Source organism: Schistocerca piceifrons, unplaced genomic scaffold, assembly GCF_021461385.2.
Source record: "Schistocerca piceifrons isolate TAMUIC-IGC-003096 unplaced genomic scaffold, iqSchPice1.1 HiC_scaffold_1772, whole genome shotgun sequence".
Classification (NCBI taxonomy): Eukaryota; Metazoa; Arthropoda; class Insecta; order Orthoptera; family Acrididae; genus Schistocerca; species Schistocerca piceifrons.
In genome coordinates, this window is record NW_025727648.1 from 158,001 (window position 1) to 181,213 (window position 23,213).

The 23,213-nt window shown below is 46.3% G+C and overlaps 12 non-coding genes across 12 annotated transcripts; all 12 read right to left on the reverse strand.

Moving 5' to 3' along the window:
- Positions 1–239: 239 nt before the first annotated feature.
- On the reverse strand, positions 240–311 carry Trnat-agu. Its single transcript has one exon. It is a non-coding gene; the product is annotated as a tRNA-Thr (tRNA).
- A 6,073-nt stretch (positions 312–6,384) lies between these two features.
- Positions 6,385–6,456, reverse strand: Trnat-agu. The gene has a single exon. It is a non-coding gene; the product is annotated as a tRNA-Thr (tRNA).
- Positions 6,457–7,027: 571 nt separating this feature from the next.
- Trnat-agu lies at positions 7,028–7,099 on the reverse strand. The gene has a single exon. It is a non-coding gene; the product is annotated as a tRNA-Thr (tRNA).
- Positions 7,100–13,370: 6,271 nt separating this feature from the next.
- Positions 13,371–13,443, reverse strand: Trnak-uuu. The gene has a single exon. It is a non-coding gene; the product is annotated as a tRNA-Lys (tRNA).
- Positions 13,444–13,881: 438 nt separating this feature from the next.
- Positions 13,882–13,954, reverse strand: Trnar-ucg. The gene has a single exon. It is a non-coding gene; the product is annotated as a tRNA-Arg (tRNA).
- A 543-nt stretch (positions 13,955–14,497) lies between these two features.
- Positions 14,498–14,569, reverse strand: Trnat-agu. Its single transcript has one exon. It is a non-coding gene; the product is annotated as a tRNA-Thr (tRNA).
- A 321-nt stretch (positions 14,570–14,890) lies between these two features.
- Trnak-cuu lies at positions 14,891–14,963 on the reverse strand. The gene has a single exon. It is a non-coding gene; the product is annotated as a tRNA-Lys (tRNA).
- Positions 14,964–15,401: 438 nt separating this feature from the next.
- Positions 15,402–15,474, reverse strand: Trnar-ucg. The gene has a single exon. It is a non-coding gene; the product is annotated as a tRNA-Arg (tRNA).
- Positions 15,475–16,017: 543 nt separating this feature from the next.
- On the reverse strand, positions 16,018–16,089 carry Trnat-agu. Its single transcript has one exon. It is a non-coding gene; the product is annotated as a tRNA-Thr (tRNA).
- A 321-nt stretch (positions 16,090–16,410) lies between these two features.
- Positions 16,411–16,483, reverse strand: Trnak-cuu. Its single transcript has one exon. It is a non-coding gene; the product is annotated as a tRNA-Lys (tRNA).
- A 6,002-nt stretch (positions 16,484–22,485) lies between these two features.
- Positions 22,486–22,558, reverse strand: Trnar-ucg. The gene has a single exon. It is a non-coding gene; the product is annotated as a tRNA-Arg (tRNA).
- Positions 22,559–23,100: 542 nt separating this feature from the next.
- Trnat-agu lies at positions 23,101–23,172 on the reverse strand. Its single transcript has one exon. It is a non-coding gene; the product is annotated as a tRNA-Thr (tRNA).
- Positions 23,173–23,213: the final 41 nt, after the last annotated feature.

Below are 23,213 nucleotides of genomic sequence, written 5' to 3' on the forward strand. Positions count from 1 at the left end.
GACAACCGCGAGGGTCTCTACCAGGGGTAGAAAATACATCACAAGAACTAAGTATTCCACGTCGGCATTCTCCGGAGACTGCCAAAAGCAGCAGTTTCTGGTGCCTACTTTAATAGCACCATTCGCACTATTCATTTGCGAGAGCATTTCTTAAATACCGAACCCATTCATAATTTTTTATATCCTTGACCGCTTTTTTCGAAAGATCTACGTTAGAAGGGGCTGTTACAAAATTCTGTTGCCTCCTGTGAGGATCGAACTCACGACCTCTGGTTTACTAGACCAGCGCTCTGCCACTGAGCTAAGGAGGCGCCGCCTAGTGCACATTTCGGGTACTTCAATCTTATGGACCAGTCAATCGGAGCCCTTCAGCTGGAAACGCACCGCATTAGCGACCATTATTTGTATTTAGTTAGCACAGCTGCTGCTTTCCTACACATCTCACACGATATCGATGTACGCCTAAAATTCCAAAACAACACTTTTATTTCATTTCAGAGCTACTTTCAGCTTCAAAAACCATTCCTCTGATATTCATACGAAGCTAGGCATCGTCGTAACCCGTTACGTTCATTACGCAAGGCTCACGAGAGGGGCGCAGGTTGCATCCGCGTAGACACAAAATTTTGCGCCGCCCAGCGTGGGGCTCGAACCCACGACCCTGAGATTAAGAGTCTCATGCTCTACCGACTTTTTTTTTTTTTTTTTTTTTTTTTTTTTAACGTTGGAGCAGAGAATTTACGTGTTTATTGACACTCACTGGGCAACTGGAAAATTCACAAGCATTTTGAATGCAATGTTTCCCACGTTTCCGCTCATTTCACGGTTCCGTTGAAGACGTTCTTCACCACCTGACACAGAAAAAGGAATGCAGTCGGTAGGATGTTTTTAATTCTTTTGCTTCTAAGGGAGTTAGTTGTCTAGTGAGTTCCTCTTACGGCATGCACTAGGCAACCAGAACAGCTACAGGAGAGAGTCATTTTTGTTGTCAGCGGCAGTTGCATTATCACAAAAGCACAGTAATTCCATTGGCGTCGTATCAAAATGAATACCTGCCGAAACCCGGGATCGAACAAGGGACCTTTAGATCTTCAGTCTAACGCTCTCCCAACTTTTTTTTTTTTTTTTTTTTCCTCCTGGGTGAAAGCCAGGTATCCTAGCCACTTTTCTTTTTTTTTTTTTTTTTTTTTTTTTACAGTACTGAAATTAAAATCCTAAAACATGACTATATAATGTAGACTGCTGACTGAAATAAAGATTAAAACACGAAAACTTCAGTCCTGGTGTAGAGAAGAAACATACATAAAGGCGGCAAATCCAGAAACAGTATAAAAGAAAATGGCTCACACAGGTGACCTTAGCCAACACCCTCTCTTTCAAATGTCAGGCTAAGCATATTGGCAAAATCATCTCGGAGGCCTGGCAATCGCAAGCGCTGCCAGTAAGCAGTAAGCATGTACTGCCGAAACGCTAGGTGTCCATCCTCTTCATGACAACTGTTGACAAAATGTACGAAATGGCCAATCAACCACATGACGGTATGGAGCTTCGTCCGCGGAAAAAACGAAGAATCGGGCCGGACGATGATGTGAATAGTATAAGCGGCTTCAGCAGACCTAGTGACAAAAGCAAGTTGTTTCCTGAGCCAACGCCAATTAGCAAGGTGCCCACAGCAGGTGAATCGATGTTCAAGGGTATCCAGGAGACCACACCGAGTACAGGTGTCCGTGTCAGAAAGACCAATACGGTGCAGTCGTACATTGGTGGGAACCAAATTATTTATTACCCTATACCACGTGGACGCCACGGCCATAGAGTGGATCGGCAGACTAACGTTCTTCCAAACGTTCTTCCAAGACACAGATGGAGACGCCAGTTCTATTGGATTGGGACCGGCCAGCCCCTCCCAGCGGGCAATCAAGCCCTTGGTCGTTGGCACCGGTCGCCGCAAGAAGACGTCACCGAGGTAACTCACCGCAATGTAAAATTCCCGAATGTGTTTCAACTTAAAATTTAGGCGTCCGACATCGACAGGTGGAGCAAGGCTCGCCGGACGCACAACAGTAAAAAGCCTGGATGTAATTGAAGTCACTTCTTGCGTAACAATTAGAGTCGTTCGGCGGACGTACAAAGCAGACGCCTTGCGAGTAATGTCAGAGAGGCCCAAGCCTCCGGAGAGACGCGGTTTCGTCATTACCTCGTAACGTAACTTGAATAGATGGCCCTTCCATATAAACCTGCTAGACAATTGGCGCAACCTTTTCGCCACCATCATGGGAAGTGGGAACAGCTGAGCAACATAATAAGCTTTACATAGAACGTAGGTGTCTAAAATTCTGACTTTTTGCAAAATGGTAGCAGAGCGCTGCTCATGGACCATCAGAGCCCCCTGTATCTTCTCGGTGACAGATTTCCAATTGAGAGCCGCCATTTGTAGAGGACACCGATCAATGATAATCCCCAAGGACGTATGGCGATCGACAAAAGTGGCCCAAGGGACGTCAGCATCGCGAAATCCTCGAATATCAAGGAACTTACATTTACCCTGATTGAGACGCGCTCCAGAGACACGACAGTATGCATCAACTGCCCCTTTCAACAACGGGATATCATCACGTTGACGGAGGAGAACAACGACATCATCCGCATATGCCTTAACAGAGAGCTTCCCACCAGAGAGGGACATACCCTGAAGCTTGAGAGCAATAGTCCGAAGCAGCGGTTCCAGGGACAACACGAATAAAGACATAGAGAGCGGACTACCCTGAGGCACTCCGCGGCGGATAGCAATGGGCGGCGTCAGCTGCCCATTGACTGACACCCGAGCTGTTATTCCCCTATACAAATTGCCAAGAACACCACGTGATGAAGCGTTAAAACCTATTGTACCTAAAACACGATCTAAAAACACATGACTGACGTGATCAAAAGCCTTATAAAAATCAAGGAAGGCAAAGGCACAATGTACGTTTGTAACCGCCGCAACCGAGACAACATCCCGATATTCGGCTACTGGTGTCAGAATAGATCTATCATGAAAACAACATTGATGTGCACCAATCACACCCCGAAGCAGAGAAGACAACCGGCTATTGAGCGCTCTAGCAGCTGTCTTATAGTCAAAATTCAGCAATGTGAGCGGACGAAGATTGGCAGCAGATAAACGACCAGAGGACTTCGGGATTAAAACAATTTTCCCTACTTTAAAATCGGCAGGCACATCCATCCCCCTGACAATCTCATTTAAAATCTGCGTAAAAATGTCACCCAAAAGAGGCCAAAAACGGAGATAAAATTCTTTAGGCAGGCCGTCTGGACCCGGCGATTTACTGGACGGAGAGCGAGCAATAAAATCGAAAACATCATCTACCTGGAACTCCCGGAGAAATTCGCCGTTCGCGTCAGGCGCGATCGTCGCAGTTAGATCCCCAAAGACATCATCCGAAAGAGACTCACCAGAATCATCGGCAGAATATAGACTAGTGTAATACTGATGAAGAGCACGAACCATTTCCTCCTGTGCACTAAGCTGTCGCCCATCATCCACCGTAAGAGAAGAGATGAAGGAGCGACGACGACGAGTCTGATGCCGTAGCAGGTGGTACAAGGATGTCAGTTCACCTTCAACAAGAGAGTGAGGTTTCGACTTAACTCGCAGACCATCCATCTGTCGTCGTTTAAGGCTCAAGAGCTTGGCTTTAATACGACGAACATCAGGGATCCGCAGTGGAGAGGTACCCGCCGCGTCATATAGTTCACGCAGGACAGAGTAGTAATATTCATACGTGTTCTTAAAATCACGCGTCCTAGCAGCACAGTAGAAAATCAAAGTCTGACGAATCTTGGGCTTGGCAAACGCAGTCCACCAAACCAGCAAGGAGGGGTATCGCGGGACAGAGCGAAGACATCGCTCCCACACGCCACTTATAACATCATCCATAGCACTGTCGGCAAGGTGGGAAACATTTAACATCCACTGGGAACGATAAAGTGTTGCAGGTTGGCGACTAAGATTTACAGTTGCAGTAAAAGCACAATGGTCAGAAAAACTAGTAGGAATAACATCGACAGAAAGAATTTTATCACATAAAAAATCAGATAAATAGAATCTGTCGAGTCTACTGCATGAGGACGCGGTAAAAAACGTATATTTCACCAGGGTTGGATATTTGTGTTCCCAAACATCACGCAGATGCATCGTACGAACTAAGTCATGTAAATCACGGCAATAATTAAAATTGGGGGACTGGTCTGCAGGGCGTAAAACACAATTAAAATCGCCTCCGAGCAGGAGACTCCGAGGACTCTGGCGCAAAAGATAAATAAGCTCTTCTTTATAAAAGCGCGATCGAGCCACAGTGTGACCCGAACCAGAGGGGGCATACAAAACAACGAGGCGGAGATCAAAAAGACGACAACCAATCCCACGGCCAGAGTCAAGGAATTCAATGTCAGTAATAGGAATGCCCTCTCGAAAGAAAAGAGCAGTTCCTGTTGAATATTCCGGCGCGACATTAAAAACAGTTTGAAATCCAGGTAGAGAGAGATCAGAAAACAACACTTCCTGCAAAAACACTACGTCCGCACAGGCGTCGTAAATAAACTGCCGCAAAGAGGCAATGCGAACGTCGGACTCAATACGGTTAACATTTAAGGTGAGAAAGGTGTATGCTTGAACCATAGAGAGAAAAGCGAGAAAACAAATCACCTACACCGACGCACCAGCGTCACAGTCCATAGCAGGGGTGACAGAGGCATCCGAGGGAGGGGGACTGCTACCCCGTTCCGCGGATCCCTTACGTTTCGGTTTTTTACGAACAGCATTAACGTTCGGCTGAACGCGTAACTTGCGTCGGCTGACGGGCAAGGAAACTTCAGCCGCCGGTGACGTAGGAGGGTCAAGTTCTGTATCCGACACCACCCGCGCCGGTCCACATGCGGGATCCGGGGTCGCGGGGGAAACATCCGACAAAACGGAATGGTCAACACCTGCACTAGCTTCCGGTAAACATGGACTGCACGGAGGCGAAACGTGAGCAGGAAGGTCCGAGGCCGCAGAGTTGGAAGGATGCGGAGCAGCTCCGCTGGCAGAGGTATGGGGCAGCGAAGCAGGAAGTTGTCGCGGCTCCACTTGTTGTGACATCGAAGTCGGTTCGGAAGACGGCGCCAACAGGCCCGACCGACGACCCGACTCGAGAGAAGCTGCGTCGGAGGCCGGAGGGGCGCCAGCAGCCGCCACCGGAACCGCTACCTCAGGAGGGCAGGGAGCAGCTACAGTACACAGTGGCTCGGAGGATGCCGGTCGCTCGGACTGGGGCATCTCAGGGAGATCCTCATCCGTACTATTTCCATCGTGTGGGCGACGCCTCTTATTATTCAAAAGTGGCACACCCACCTGAGGGACAGACGGAACAACATCAGATTTAGCACGCAAAGGAGGAAATTCTGTATCAGGGGTGCGCAAAACCTGTGGAGGGGCGCTACTACCACTGGACTGTGCTACACCAAGAGCAGAACCACCTGCAACGAGGTCAGCGACCGTTAACTTGCGACGCTGTTCGAGAGAATTTTTTAAAACAAAAACTCTCCGCGGACAGTCGGTACGCACGTGACCACTTTCATTGCACAAAAAGCAGGTGCCAACCTGACCACTATATGTTACATGGACACGATATCCACCGATCTGCAGGTGAGATGGAATATTCTGCTTAACGTGCATTTCGACTGAACGAATACCACTGTAACATTGCAGGCGATGTTGGCTTGACCAGCGTTCAAGGCGAATGCTCTTTACATCACCATACTTCTGTAGACCCTCCTTAAGATAGACATTATCCACCTCCGGTGGAAGGTTGTAAACACGAACATTGGTATACGTGATGGAAGCATTGGAAAGCAGCACGGTACTTACAGAATCATCCCGATGCCGAAAGAGAACTTGATGACCATATTTAGAAAGAATTTTATCAACCTGAAGTGGGTCCATAAACTTAACAAAGAAAACATACAGTTCGGTATCAAAATAAGCAGTGTGCACCTGATCCGAATGAACACCAAAGGTATCTACCAACCAATCATGAATCTCAAGAGAACTAGGTTGCACATGGCGGGTTGACTTGTCAAAAGCAAAACTAACTGTAGCCTGACGAGGAATAACCTGGGACGACATTTTCAAAATATGCGGTCGAAACCGCTACACAAAAAACACTGAAATAAGGACAGAAAGTAACACAAGGTACGAAACAACGACGGAGAAACACTCACAGAAGTTGCAACACAACACGTAAACAAAAACGATAGTCCACTATACGTAACGCTACGGCGGAGCGGAAGACTAGGCACGTCCACACTGCACGGCGTCTAAAGCGGAACTGAAAATTCATTTGCCTCCTGTGAGGATCGAACTCACGACCTCTGGTTTACTAGACCAGCGCTCTGCCACTGAGCTAAGGAGGCGCCGCCTTCCGTTAGGCCACACGGTCACTGGCGCAATATGCTTCCCCACACACACCTCATTGTCGCCATTTGTACGCTTGCCGGAATGAATTTCCCATCTTTGACGCAATTCTCCATCTCCAATTTCAGTACTAAAAAGGCGACGCTACTTCTTGCTGTGTCCCATCGCAAGTTACATTCAAGCCCTTGTGACGCTGATCAAACAAGAGGTTGCAAATCAGCTTCAATTGCTTACTGCCATCTCAGTCGCTTGCAGAAGGTGCCTCACCCTATGTCATACAATGGCGAGTTGCCTCTATTACCAAAGCGGCGGCGGCGCCGACGACGACGACGACAACCGCGAGGGTCTCTACCAGGGGTAGAAAATACATCACAAGAACTAAGTATTCCACGTCGGCATTCTCCGGAGACTGCCAAAAGCAGCAGTTTCTGGTGCCTACTTTAATAGCACCATTCGCACTATTCATTTGCGAGAGCATTTCTTAAATACCGAACCCATTCATAATTTTTTATATCCTTGACCGCTTTTTTCGAAAGATCTACGTTAGAAGGGGCTGTTACAAAATTCTTTTGCCTCCTGTGAGGATCGAACTCACGACCTCTGGTTTACTAGACCAGCGCTCTGCCACTGAGCTAAGAAGGCGCCGCCTAGTGCGCATTTCGGGTACTTCAATCTTATGGACCAGTCAATCGGAGCCCTTCAGCTGGAAACGCACCGCATTAGCGACCATTATTTGTATTTAGTTAGCACAGCTGCTGCTTTCCTACACATCTCACACGATATCGATGTACGCCTAAAATTCCAAAACAACACTTTTATTTCATTTCAGAGCTACTTTCAGCTTCAAAAACCATTCCTCTGATATTCATACGAAGCTAGGCATCGTCGTAACCCGTTACGTTCATTACGCAAGGCTCACGAGAGGGGCGCAGGTTGCATCCGCGTAGACACAAAATTTTGCGCCGCCCAGCGTGGGGCTCGAACCCACGACCCTGAGATTAAGAGTCTCATGCTCTACCGACTTTTTTTTTTTTTTTTTTTTTTTTTTTTTTTTTTTTTTTTTAACCTCCATCCACCCCTTATAGCCCGTCCTTCTGCTCGCCATTTAGTCGCCTTCGTCGGCGTGGCATCAAAGGCCTTTCATTTAAGGAAAATGAATACGTTGTGGATTACATGCGTCGTTCAGATACAAGCATCCATAGGAAGTAAATAGGAACTGAAATTTATTGCGGCTCCATTGCCTCGTGGTAACAGAAAACGTAAAAGAAGTGTAAAGGAAAGTGATAATCCATTGCTTCGAAAATAGAAAAGCTTTGTTTGGAACTCTGCGAAATTGAAAGAGAACTAAATTATTTCTCGAAAACAGAAAACTGAATTTTCTTCTTCTTACAAAATGAAGCTTGAAATCTTGCCAATCGATTACTTCAGAGGTGTTTGTAACTCGTGGTTCGGTCAACATGACGTAGTATTCGCCGGATAGATGGTCCGTCTTATCTTGAGTGAGTATCTGCTGAATGTTCGTTAACAGGAAATTCAATCAATTGATCTAGCAGTCACTTTTTTTTTTTTTTTTTTTACGTTATAGTTTTGAGCAGGTAGTTGGCGAAGTTATCCTTATAGTTTTTCGTTTTCATTAGTATATGGTGGTGAGTTGTAAGATAGACCCAGAAGTCTTCTTTACTCTTTTCTGCTTTTGTAAATAAGTAATGTACAGTAGCGGCTTTTAACCAGTTTAGAGCGTTCCTTCTCGTCCGTGGGTACGGGGTATCGTCCGGCGTCAGAAAGGCAGCAGGGGTTATGTATCTGGGCGATGTTCGACTGATGAGTGCTAACTTGTTCGTGATATATTCCCATATATCTTTTACGTTGTCGCACACAAACCTGTGTTCATCAGTATCTATTAAATTACACGTTGTGCACAAAGGTGACTCTGCGAGGTGTATGTTATGTAGTTTGGAGTTAGTGGCCAATTTTCTGTTAACTGCGAAATACCAAGTGGCTTTCATTGTTGACGGCAAGTACGGACAATGGATGTTCTCCCAGATTACCTTCCAGTCGAAAAGGTTGTATTTTTCTTCGATGTTATTTTTCTTCTTATCTTTTAGAAGTTCCTGGTAAACGTGTTTCACTGTCTTCATTTCCTGTTCGGGGATCCTTGTTTGTACATAACTGTACTCCAGTAAAAACCATTTTAAGTGGTAAAGTCCGTTTGGAATATGTTGCACCGTGATTGGTGGACTGAGGTCGGCGGGAGCTATCTCAGTAAGCAGGTGAGCAGCGAGACTATCAGCTGAGTGTTTCCATTGGTGGAAAGTTTTTGATATGTATAAAGCTTGCGCCTTCTTTCCAACATCGACAAGATTTAAGCCACCATTTTTTGTGGCAAGCGTTAAGGTGTCAAACTGGACTTTAAAAATGTGGTGATGGCTGACAAACTGTCCTAAGGCTGACATAATTCGTTTTGCAGTGAGTGTAGACATTGGTAAAACTTGAGCGATATAATTGAGTTTCGAGGTGAGGTATGCATTTGCGACCGTTACTTTCTGAATTTCATTTAGTTTTCGTACACTGTGTTCTCGTATGCTGGCACGAACAGTCCGTAGAAGCTTTCTATAGTTGGTTGCAATGGTGTGCCGAATGTTACTCTGAAAATCAATTCCAAGACACTTGAAGATCTTCAGCTGACGTAGTTGTCCGTGAGGGTTCGATCCTAGGCCGCGGCCAATATTGAATATTCCAGACTTTGTCCAGTGTAGTTGTGCACCCGACGCTTGCTCATATTGCCTGACTAGCTGTAGTGCGGTCTCCACTTCAGTTCTATTTAGTACAAGGAAACCGACATCGTCTGCATACGCCTTGCACACTACTCGGGAGCCATGTATGACGACGCCCTGTAAACTTTGCGTCAGGGTAGCTAACAAAGGCTCAATGGCAATCGCAAAAAGCGCCATGGACATTGGGCAGCCCTGCCTGACGGAACTGGCTATCTCTATCGCTCGGGTAGGTTGGCCATTGATGATGACTCTGGATAAATTATTCGCTACCATCTGTTGTATAATTGCGACGAACCCAGGTGGAAAGCCCATCGCATACATGGTACGAAAGAGATACTGGTGGTTGACCCTGTCAAAGGCTTTGTCGAAGTCCAAGGACATGATGGCACATTTCAGCTTACAGACTTCCGCAATGGAGATTAAATCACGGTAGTCGCACAAAGTCTGTTGAATTTTCCGATCCTTTCCCACACTGGTCTGGTAAGGGCCAATGATACTGGTCATTGTAGATTTAAGCCTGTGGGCCAAAAGTCTCGCAAAGATTTTATAGTCGCTGTTGAGCAGCGTTATCGGTCTGAGTTTTTTTACGTTTGCTCTGCCTGAGTTTTTTTTAATTAGAACGACAATGCCTTCACAGAAGCTGGTGGGGATCACGTTGTTGTGGTCTAGAAGTTCGTTACAAATGCAAGTGATCTTCGCCTTTATGGTGTTCCAGAATTTTTGATAGAATTCGGCGGGAATTCCGTCAGGTCCGGGGGATTTATTCTTGGCACTTGCCCAGAGTACATATTCCACGTCTTCTTCGGTTGCCACGTCTAATAGCTTTTCCGCGTCCACGAGACTGACTCTGTTGCGCAAATTATTCAAAAGAGCATCCTGCGCTTGCACGTTAACTTCTTTATTAGACATCAAGGTGGTGAAGTAGTTTAGCACCGCCGCTTTAATCTCGTTGTGCGTAGTCAGCGTTGTGCCATCCTCAGCAATTAACTCCGTCAGTATTTTACGGGACCCTTTCCTACTTTCTTGGATCATATGGTAGACTGAGGTGAGTTCTTGGTGTACAGTAGTCTGTACCCGTGACCTGACTTTGTAGCCTTCTAGCTGCGTCCTCCTCAGGGTTAGGATTTTGGCCTGGATTTTCTTAATTCGTTGACAATTCTCGACAGCCGAAGTGCCGAGCATATACAGTTCCCGCAGACAATGAAAATAGAAATTGATCGTCCTTTGAAGCCGAAAGCCCTTTTCCCGTGCGTAGTTCATGAAACACCACCTAATTTTAGGTTTGGCGCACCTGAGCCACCAATCAATGGCCGAATTATAAGAGGCAAATCTGTGCTCACATTCTCGCCAGGTATTGAGGAAGGCTTCTTGACACGCCGAGTTTTGTAGATGTGAAACATTTAATTTCCACAGGCCCCTGTATCGACACGTCCGTTGTCGGTCGAGAGTGATAGTACAGATGTATGCAGCATGATCTGAGAACGCCACTGGCCATACTTCTGACTGCAGAATGTTATTCCTCAAAGTGGGTGTGACATAAATGCGATCGAGACGGCTTGCCGAATGGGTCGTGATATGGGTAAACCCAGGTGCTGCACCATGCTTGAGCTCCCAAGAGTCAACTAAGCGCAAGTCTCGTACAATTCGTTCCAGTTCAAGTGATTTGTTAAGATTGGGAGTTTGGTCCTTTGCACTGATGACACAGTTAAAGTCGCCTCCGAAGATGACATTGTCGTGGCGGACGCCAAAGAGAGGAACTATTTCTTCTTTAAAGAATTCTGCTCTTTGACGTCTATTACTGGAACCGGATGGGGCATATACATTAATTAGTCTGTTGTTATAAAAAGTGCCCGCAATGCCCCTACTGTTCGGCAGTTTCGTGACGTCATGAATAATGATACCTTCCTTCACAATAAAAGCTGTACCTAATTCGCAACCGGCCCCAGGATTAGTGATGACATTATAACCTGGTATGCAATCAAGTCCGATCTCTGCTACTTCTTGTACAAACAAAATGTCTACATCAGCTGCATATAAAAAGTCTTTTAAATGTTGTAGTTTAAGAGCGCTGCGTATCTTATTAATATTGAGAGTAGCAAGTCGATAGGCCTGTGGCGGAATTGTGGTGGACTAAACAGGAACAAGACTTAAAACCAGTCCGATATCAAACAGCAATAACGCTGGAAATACAAGTCACGTCGTAAAAGCACTTTGGAAGCAATTCCAGATAAACAAAAACATGTATTGACAGTCACTTTAAAGGCAGAGTTAAAAATATTCTCCGTTTGAGAAGGGAGCAGTCGTGCGTTCTGTTTGCGCGGTAGACTCTGTCGAGGCGTTAGCTATCTCATTAACATCGTCGTCTTTGGAGACTGAAGTTACGGCTGTCACCGCTTCGGAAGTATCCATACTGTCGACGTCGGCAGTGGATTCTATATCGTCTGCCCAACTAGTTGGCGGTGGCTGTGTTGAGGGCGTTACCGACTCGTGAGCAGGGTAGAGTTTGACCATGCGGACATCACAGTCGGCTCGGAGTTGAGCTGACTGTTCGGGGTTCAGAGGTAGAGCATCTGAGACATTGTCAATGACTGATGGTAAGCTGGCTGAGGGATGATCATGGTTTGTGCTATCAGATGCTTTGTCACTGAGTTGTTCACCTATCTGTTTAGCCTTTTCGCGCAGAACCGGTGCCATCTGTTCTGCACCCTGGCGGGCAACTCTCCGTTTTTTAGTTTTTCTGGGAGACGTACGATTTTGTGGGCCTTGATCGGAACCTGCTGGAGATTCCCCCCGTGGAGTAGCAGCGGCCGATGGGGACGCAGCCGTTTGCATGTCGGATGCCTGTTCTTCTGTGACTACGACGGACGGCGATATTTCTATGGGTTTAGGTGGGGTCTCTTCCGGCGTTGCAACAGTCTCCATTCGCGTCACTGTCGCAGGCACTACAGTATTTTCACTGACTTCGGTGACCGTGGATATAGCCGGAAGCCCACGCGCTGCGGCGACGTACGTCACAGGCAGTGATGTCATCGCGGGGGGCCTGGCAGCCTCGCCGGCAGGCAGCTGCGCCACTCGCCTCTGCATGCATTCGGCACGCACGTGACCCGTCGAGTTGCATGCGGCACACGTTCGAGGCTGATCATCGTACATGACTATCGCACGATACCCGCATACGTGTACATAAGACGGGATGTGCTTCTGCAGCTCGATTTTCAATTGCCGCACCCCATTAAGAACCGGGAACTTATGTGCGCTAGACCAACGTTCCGCAATATTGCTTATGATTTTACCGTATGGACAGAGCACTGCGTTGATCTGTTCACTGGTTATTTCAAAAGGAAGTTCAAAAATTCTAACAGTCCGTATTCCTAGGCCGGCATGCGAAACAGCAACTTCTCCCACATTTCCATCACTATGTTTAAACTTTAGGATACCACCACAAGAGTCAACGATTTTCTCACACATCTCTGATCGAGCTAATTTAACGAAAACGGTGCTACTGACAATCGAAAGATGTATCCCGATTATGTCCTCAAGTCCTATCTTTACTTCATCTTCTAACCATTGCTCAACTTCAAAAGATTTAGGTCGGACAAAATTTCTGTCAAAAGTAAACTTCAGTGTGTCTTTCCTACTCGGTTGAGACATCACGAAATCGAGTTCATTTGCAGATCACACCAAAACACTGGTAGACACTGAAGCAAGCGCAGCGACTCACCACACGTAAACAGCGACGGCGCGGCGCGCACCACAGCACGTCCGACCTCGACCGCGTCCGCCGGCTGACTACCAGCGCTCCGCCACTGAGCTAAGGAGGCGCCGCCTAGTGCACATTTCGGGTACTTCAATCTTATGGACCAGTCAATCGGAGCCCTTCAGCTGGAAACGCACCGCATTAGCGACCATTATTTGTATTTAGTTAGCACAGCTGCTGCTTTCCTACACATCTCACACGATATCGATGTACGCCTAAAATTCCAAAACAACACTTTTATTTCATTTCAGAGCTACTTTCAGCTTCAAAAACCATTCCTCTGATATTCATACGAAGCTAGGCATCGTCGTAACCCGTTACGTTCATTACGCAAGGCTCACGAGAGGGGCGCAGGTTGCATCCGCGTAGACACAAAATTTTGCGCCGCCCAGCGTGGGGCTCGAACCCACGACCCTGAGATTAAAAGTCTCATGCTCTACCGACTGAGCTAGCCGGGCTCCACACAACGCGTCACGAGCCATACAGTATTTATGCGACCTGCGACCATCTATGGAAGATCCTTTTGACTACAGCTTATTTCCTGCTGCCACAAATGAGCTACAATTCCTATTCAATGAAATAAATTTTCCGAAAGGCATCAAATCTACTTGAAATGATACGTGGCTATCAGCACCATTATTCAACACACATGCTCGACTGTACGCAGACGCCTGTGGCGCAGCTCTTGGGTCCTGAGTCAGACGCAGTAGTTCCAAAAATCTCTCCTGATCGGCACTGTGCCGAAAATTTCGCTACACAACCCCTTTGTCTTGCTTGAGCTTCATGTAGACGCCGGTTTGCAGCCAGGAAGCGGACAGCAGCAACTTTCAACTAGATTTGTAGTATTCAAACAACTCAGTAAAACAGCATGCATCTTTTGCAGAACTGGAAAAACTCGACCGTGACAGGATTCGAACCTGCAATCTTCGGATCCGAAGTCCGACGCCTTATCCATTAGGCCACACGGTCACTGGCGCAATATGCTTCCCCACACACACCTCATTGTCGCCATTTGTACGCTTGCCGGAATGAATTTCCCATCTTTGACGCAATTCTCCATCTCCAATTTCAGTACTAAAAAGGCGACGCTACTTCTTGCTGTGTCCCATCGCAAGTTACATTCAAGCCCTTGTGACGCTGATCAAACAAGAGGTTGCAAATCAGCTTCAATTGCTTACTGCCATCTCAGTCGCTTGCAGAAGGTGCCTCACCCTATGTCATACAATGGCGAGTTGCCTCTATTACCAAAGCGGCGGCGGCGCCGACGACGACGACAACCGCGAGGGTCTCTACCAGGGGTAGAAAATACATCACAAGAACTAAGTATTCCACGTCGGCATTCTCCGGAGACTGCCAAAAGCAGCAGTTTCTGGTGCCTACTTTAATAGCACCATTCGCACTATTCATTTGCGAGAGCATTTCTTAAATACCGAACCCGTTCATAATTTTTTTATATCCTTGACCGCTTTTTTCGAAAGATCTACGTTAGAAGGGGCTGTTACAAAATTCTTTTGCCTCCTGTGAGGATCGAACTCACGACCTCTGGTTTACTAGACCAGCGCTCTGCCACTGAGCTAAGAAGGCGCCGCTTAGTGCGCATTTCGGGTACTTCAATCTTATGGACCAGTCAATCGGAGCCCTTCAGCTGGAAACGCACCGCATTAGCGACCATTATTTGTATTTAGTTAGCACAGCTGCTGCTTTCCTACACATCTCACACGATATCGATGTACGCCTAAAATTCCAAAACAACACTTTTATTTCATTTCAGAGCTACTTTCAGCTTCAAAAACCATTCCTCTGATATTCATACGAAGCTAGGCATCGTCGTAACCCGTTACGTTCATTACGCAAGGCTCACGAGAGGGGCGCAGGTTGCATCCGCGTAGACACAAAATTTTGCGCCGCCCAGCGTGGGGCTCGAACCCACGACCCTGAGATTAAGAGTCTCATGCTCTACCGACTGAGCTAGCCGGGCTCCACACAACGCGTCACGAGCCATACAGTATTTATGCGACCTGCGACCATCTATGGAAGATCCTTTTGACTACAGCTTATTTCCTGCTGCCACAAATGAGCTACAATTCCTATTCAATGAAATAAATTTTCCGAAAGGCATCAAATCTACTTGAAATGATACGTGGCTATCAGCACCATTATTCAACACACATGCTCGACTGTGCGCAGACGCCTGTGGCGCAGCTCTTGGGTCCTGAGTCAGACGCAGTAGTTCCAAAAATCTCTCCTGATCGGCACTGTGCCGAAAATTTCGCTACACAACCCCTTTGTCTTGCTTGAGCTTCATGTAGACGCCGGTTTGCAGCCAGGAAGCGGACAGCAGCAACTTTCAACTAGATTTGTAGTATTCAAACAACTCAGTAAAACAGCATGCATCTTTTGCAGAACTGGAAAAACTCGACCGTGACAGGATTCGAACCTGCAATCTTCGGATCCGAAGTCCGACGCCTTATCCATTAGGCCACACGGTCACTGGCGCAATATGCTTCCCCACACACACCTCATTGTCGCCATTTGTACGCTTGCCGGAATGAATTTCCCATCTTTGACGCAATTCTCCATCTCCAATTTCAGTACTAAAAAGGCGACGCTACTTCTTGCTGTGTCCCATCGCAAGTTACATTCAAGCCCTTGTGACGCTGATCAAACAAGAGGTTGCAAATCAGCTTCAATTGCTTACTGCCATCTCAGTCGCTTGCAGAAGGTGCCTCACCCTATGTCATACAATGGCGAGTTGCCTCTATTACCAAAGCGGCGGCGGCGCCGACGACGACGACAACCGCGAGGGTCTCTACCAGGGGTAGAAAATACATCACAAGAACTAAGTATTCCACGTCGGCATTCTCCGGAGACTGCCAAAAGCAGCAGTTTCTGGTGCCTACTTTAATAGCACCATTCGCACTATTCATTTGCGAGAGCATTTCTTAAATACCGAACCCGTTCATAATTTTTTTATATCCTTGACCGCTTTTTTCGAAAGATCTACGTTAGAAGGGGCTGTTACAAAATTCTTCTGCCTCCTGTGAGGATCGAACTCACGACCTCTGGTTTACTAGACCAGCGCTCTGCCACTGAGCTAAGAAGGCGCCGCTTAGTGCGCATTTCAGGTACTTCAATCTTATGGACCAGTCAATCGGAGCCCTTCAGCTGGAAACGCACCGCATTAGCGACCATTATTTGTATTTAGTTAGCACAGCTGCTGCTTTCCTACACATCTCACACGATATCGATGTACGCCTAAAATTCCAAAACAACACTTTCATTTCATTTCAGAGCTACTTTCAGCTTCAAAAACCATTCCTCTGATATTCATACGAAGCTAGGCATCGTCGTAACCCGTTACGTTCATTACGCAAGGCTCACGAGAGGGGCGCAGGTTGCATCCGCGTAGACACAAAATTTTGCGCCGCCCAGCGTGGGGCTCGAACCCACGACCCTGAGATTAAGAGTCTCATGCTCTACCGACTGAGCTAGCCGGGCTCCACACAACGCGTCACGAGCCATACAGTATTTATGCGACCTGCGACCATCTATGGAAGATCCTTTTGACTACAGCTTATTTCCTGCTGCCACAAATGAGCTACAATTCCTATTCAATGAAATAAATTTTCCGAAAGGCATCAAATCTACTTGAAATGATACGTGGCTATCAGCACCATTATTCAACACACATGCTCGACTGTGCGCAGACGCCTGTGGCGCAGCTCTTGGGTCCTGAGTCAGACGCAGTAGTTCCAAAAATCTCTCCTGATCGGCACTGTGCCGAAAATTTCGCTACACAACCCCTTTGTCTTGCTTGAGCTTCATGTAGACGCCGGTTTGCAGCCAGGAAGCGGACAGCAGCAACTTTCAACTAGATTTGTAGTACTCAAACAACTCAGTAAAACAGCATGCATCTTTTGCAGAACTGGAAAAACTCGACCGTGACAGGATTCGAACCTGCAATCTTCGGATCCGAAGTCCGACGCCTTATCCATTTTTTTTTTTTTTATTTTTTTTTTTTTTTTTTTTTTTTGGTGCCTTAAACCAGCGCCTTAGACCGCTTTTTTTTTTTTTTTTTTTTTTTTTTCTTTTTTTTTTTTTTTTTTTCTCCCTTCTCCCCTTACAGCCCTCCTTGCGCTCTCCATGAATGCCTTCCTTGGCGAGCTTCTTCAGCTATAATCAAATGAAATCAAAGTCTCCAGATTCACTGGCATCGTACAACAGTACACAAAAGGAATTCAATTTCTTCGTGATTACAAGGAGCTCATTGCTTCTTCTTTTTGGAATATAAGTGCCAACGAAAATTAGAAATCTTTCTCAAAACCAAGAAGAGAGGACAAAAAAAAAAAGAAAGAGATGTCTCTTCCCTCAAAAAACAAATAATGAGGAATAAGAAAGAAAAGAAAACTTCAGGTTCTTCAAGCGCCATAGGCGAAATGATAACGAAAATAGGATTCACTGTTGTCTTGTACCTGGGAACTTCACCATGGAAATGGTGACAGGAATCGCGGATTTACTTTAGAATCACCCAATTCCCTGTTTCTCAAACAGGATTGTTAACATATTGCCAAAATCCCTCTTAATGTGTGGGAACTGGTTTCTTCGCCAATATGCCGTTGCCATATAAGCAGTAAAGGCAGTAATATTGTCTTCTCCGTGTTGCGTTATGACGTAATTGACAAAATGTCCCAGCATCCACATAACAGTATTGTTTTTCGTTTTGGGGTAAAACCGTGTATCAGGCCACAGGAGGATATCGGTTGTATAAAGACTTTCAGTGCTACGTGTGAGCAGCGCCAATCGTTTCCGCACCCAATGCCAGTTGAACTGATGTCCACAGCAAGTAAACCTGTGCCTCAGAGTATCTACGAATCCACATTTGAGGCAGTTGTCAGTAGCACTTAAGCCAATGCGGTTGAGTTTTTCGTTGGTTGGAATAAGATTGTGGACAACTTTATACCAGGCGGAAAGCACATCGGAAGAATGAATTTTGAGAGTAATATTGGTCCACACTGCCGTCCAGACGATTCTTGGGTAGTGCATTTCAATAGTATTTGGAGCTTCGTACTTTTGCCACTGAGCAATTAAGAACACTGTCGTGAGACAAGAACTTGTGGAAACACTGTCACCTAAGTAACTCATTTCGAGGTAATAAACACCGACATGTTGCAATTGAAAGTTTAGTTTCCCGATGTCAATTGGCGGTTTCATACATTTAGGGCGAACAATGCGAAACAGCTTCGATGTGATAGTATGGGGCATCGTGGTAATTATCACAGTTGTTCGTTTTATATAGAGTGCTGTCGCCTTTCGACGGATATCATTGAGTTGCAGGCCCCCAGCTTGCACTGACTTAGACAGTGTGGTATAGGTTAACTTAAAAATATGACCGAGCCACACAAACCTGCTGGACAAACGCATGATCTTATGGGCTTGCATTTTGGGAAGAGGGAACACCTGAGCGACATAATAAGCTTTACAGAGTATGTATGTATTCAAAATCCTGATCTTCTGGAGGATATTTGTCGATCGCCAGGTGTTTTCCACTATAGCTCCCTGTATTCGATTGGCAGTAAGTTTCCAGTTTTTAGCTGCCATACGTAAAGGACACCTATCGATGATGATTCCCAGAGCAACATGTTGTTCGACGATCTGTGCCCACGGTATAGCAAGAGATTCGAAGCCCCGTAAGCTTAGAACCTTACATTTACCCTCACTGAGTTTCGCTCCAGACGCAGTGCTGTAAGTATCAATCTCAGCCCGCAATTGGGCCACTTCAGACTCATGACGTAGGATAACAGCAACATCATCGGCGTAAGCCCTCACAGTAAGATTGCTCCCTAAGACAGAAAGGCCAGTTAATGTGATACACAATCTCTTCAGAAATGGCTCGAGCGACAAAACAAAGAGCGACATCGACAACGGACTGCCTTGCGGTACACCTCGTCGTATACCAACAGCTTGTGTCAGCTGACCGTTAACGGTGATCCTAGCAGTAATGCCTGTTATCATATGCCGAATGACTGCCACAGCTCGTTCTTCGAGTCCAATTCGTTGCAGGATGCGTTCTAAATAGTGATGACTAACGCGGTCAAAAGCTTTGCAAAAGTCAAGAAAAAGGAAAGCACATTTGATGTTGGTTACGGCCGCTACTGAAATAACGTCTCTGTACTCCGCAACCGGAGTCATAATGGATCTCCCTGGAAGGCAAGACTGGTGTGAATGAATAACTTTCCCAAGGATGGGGGTCAGTCTGCTATTAATCGCTCGGGCAATCGTTTTATAATCAAAGTTCAACAATGTGAGTGGACGGAGATTATCAACTCGCTTGTGACCAGTTCTCTTCGGGACTAAAACAATTCTACCCACCTTGAACTCGGCAGGAAGAGGACCACCACTCATGACTTCATTAACAATTTCAGTAAAAGTACCACCAAGGACATTCCAGAATTTGATATAAAATTCCTTGGGCAAACCATCAGGACCAGGCGATTTAAAGGAAGGCGACTCAGAGATCAAGGCTAAAACTTCCTCGGGAGTGAAATCCGATAAAAAATCGACATTGTCAGCAGGAGTAATCGCCCTATCAAAAACATTGACCACTGCACTGACAGCAGGTTCATTGACAATTTCACTGGAATACAGTCGTTGGAAATGTTGGTGAATTTCACTAATAATTGCCGCTTGTGTAGAGAGTAATTCCCCATTATCTCTTTCCAAAACATCAATGAAAGCCCGGCGGCGGCGTGATAAATGCTTGAATAAATGGTACATAGATGTCATTTCGTCGGCTAAAACAGATTTAGGTTTGGATTTAACTTTCAGACCTTCCAATTGTTGACGCTTCAAGCTGACAAGTTTAGCCTTGACACGTTCAATTGACGGAAAGTTAGTATTGGTCGCAGTGGATGAATCATACAGTTGTCGCAGCACAGTGTAGTAAAACTCAAAGGTCCTCTTGAAGGCGCGTGCTTTCTGAGCACTATAATAAATGAGACTTTTTCGAAGCTTTGGTTTGGCAACAGTGGTCCACCACATCGCTTTAGTCGGATAAAAAGTGATGGAACGCAAACAAGTTTCCCACACATGCCTGATAACGTCAAATAACTCAGCGTCCGCCAGATGCGATATGTTTAACATCCACGGGGAACGAAATAATTTGGTAGGCTGTCGATTTAAGTGAACCGTTGCCGTAAAAGCGCAATGGTCGGTAAAACTAGCCGGGATTACGTCAACCGCTAGGAGTCTGTCACTGATACAGTCCGATAGATAAATCCTATCCAGACGGCTGCATGAAGTAACGGTGAAAAAAGTGAATTTAACTAAAGTAGGATACTTAAGTTCCCAAGCATCTTTCAGCTTAATATTCTTAACGAGCTCGTGCAGTTCTTTACAGTAGTTAAAATTAGGGGACTGATCGTTTTCACGTAGAACACAGTTGAAGTCACCTCCTATTATCAGGTTTTGAGGACTTCTCCTCAACAGATACGTAACATCCTCCTTATAAAAACGGGACCGTTCGAATTTGTTGCTGTTGCCTGATGGGGCATATAAATTAACAAGGGTTACATCAAAAATTTTACAGCTCACTCCTCGACCGGAATCTAAAAACTCGATCTCCCCAACTGGAATACCTTCCCGTAATAAAAGTGCGGTACCTGTACTTTCCTCAGGAGCAACGTTTGATATGGCTTTAAAACCAGAGATGAAGAGATTTAAAACAGTAACTTCCTGCAACAACACAATATCAGCGTCAGATTCGTATAGAAACTGCTGTAGGGCCGCAATTTTGAGATCAGATCGAATCTTATTTATGTTCAGGGAGACGAATTTGTACGCTTGTGCCATTATTACAGTGAGGTACGTAAAGGGTCACTAAACAACACTGGTCGCATTACAATGTCAGAGAAACTTCGGAATGGGCTGCATTGTCGGGAGGATCACGAACAGTCACTTGTGTGTCGTTGGGTTTGTTTTTCTTCCGTACTGCGTTCACGTTCGGTTGAACTTTGGTCCTACTACGTGCTCTGCTAGGGAACACATCGGCAGACGGAGGTGTGGGAGGGTCCTGAGTGACTTCGCAATCCATAACGTGATGTGACGCCTCAGCCATCTGATCTGCAGAAAGAACTGACTCAGAAGGGGGACAAGTTTGTTTGTTGTCACTAGCACGAACTTCGTGTTTGTTTGTAGACGGACTTTGACTTCCTTCAGTTTGTACACAAGTACTGCCTTCCTCGTTATGCTTATCGGATGCACGCGCTTGTTGTGAGTCGGCCTGTGGTGACGTCGCGACTTCAGGCGATGTGCTCGGCTGTTGTGGTGCCAAAGCGGCCTGTACGTCACTCGGAATGACGTCAATAGCCGCAGCGTCGACAGCTGCGTGCGACGGTTCACAAAAACTTGAGTCAGTAACCGTAACCGGCATCTCTTTTGGGACGTCGAGTTCTAATTCCTGGAGAGCCTCGTCCGGACTATCATCATCACACGTTCGTCGCCGTTTGTGGCTCAGCAGCTGCACGTCAGATTTGGAGGCAGGCGTATCTGTAACCGGTTTTGAAGGAAAGGGTGGAAAGTCGGCAACAGGCAAACCAGGCTCCGGGGGCAATATTTCACTATCACGAGGGCGTTCGATGTCCGTGATTGGTGCCTCCCTAACAAGATCGGCCAATGTCAACTTTTTACGCTGTTCCAAAGTACTTTTGAGAACAAATACACGTTTAGGGCAGTTCGTACGCAAGTGGCCAGTTTCATTACAAATAAAGCATGTGCCTGGTTGCCCACTGTACGTGACATGAACTTTATACCCACAAACAATAAGATGGGAGGGGATATCTTGCTTGACGTGCATTTCGACTGACCGGACGCCACTAAAACACTGTAACCGATGTTGACTAGACCAACGTTCGTTACGGATTTGCTTGACCTCCCCATACTTCGTCAAAATCTCACGTAAATAACAGTTTTCAACTTCCGGCGGCAGGTTGTACACACGGACATTTTTGTATTCGACATCAGCATTGGATATGAGAACAGTACTCACCGAGGCGTCACGATGACGGAACTCAGCTCTGCTACCATGTTTTAACAGAATCCTCTCCAGTAACACAGGGTTTAACAACTTGACGAAGAAACAGTAGAGATCTGTGTCGTAATAGGCAGTATGAACCTGGTCAGACGTAATACCAATGACATCCACTATGAAATCGTGAACTTCCATGGAACTCGGTTGAACATGACGTGTAGACTTGTCAAATTCGAAACACAGAGTACATTTCCTTGGAAACAACCTGGACGACATATCCACTTATTAAACGGTCGAGACCGCTAACACAAAACGTCACAAAACACTAAAAGTGAACTGACGGAAGCACAATACAGCAAATCTAGCAAACAACGTAAACAAAGAAAGTAGTCACGGCTTGCACACGCTATTGCGGAGCGAAGGCACAACACGTGCGACCTGCACGGCGTCGCAAGCGGAACTGTCTGGAAAAACTCGACCGTGACAGGATTCGAACCTGCAATCTTCGGATCCGAAGTCCGACGCCTTATCCATTAGGCCACACGGTCACTGGCGCAATATGCTTCCCCACACACACCTCATTGTCGCCATTTGTACGCTTGCCGGAATGAATTTCCCATCTTTGACGCAATTCTCCATCTCCAATTTCAGTACTAAAAAGGCGACGCTACTTCTTGCTGTGTCCCATCGCAAGTTACATTCAAGCCCTTGTGACGCTGATCAAACAAGAGGTTGCAAATCAGCTTCAATTGCTTACTGCCATCTCAGTCGCTTGCAGAAGGTGCCTCACCCTATGTCATACAATGGCGAGTTGCCTCTATTACCAAAGCGGCGGCGGCGCCGACGACGACGACAACCGCGAGGGTCTCTACCAGGGGTAGAAAATACATCACAAGAACTAAGTATTCCACGTCGGCATTCTCCGGAGACTGCCAAAAGCAGCAGTTTCTGGTGCCTACTTTAATAGCACCATTCGCACTATTCATTTGCGAGAGCATTTCTTAAATACCGAACCCATTCATAATTTTTTATATCCTTGACCGCTTTTTTCGAAAGATCTACGTTAGAAGGGGCTGTTACAAAATTCTTTTGCCTCCTGTGAGGATCGAACTCACGACCTCTGGTTTACTAGACCAGCGCTCTGCCACTGAGCTAAGAAGGCGCCGCCTAGTGCGCATTTCGGGTACTTCAATCTTATGGACC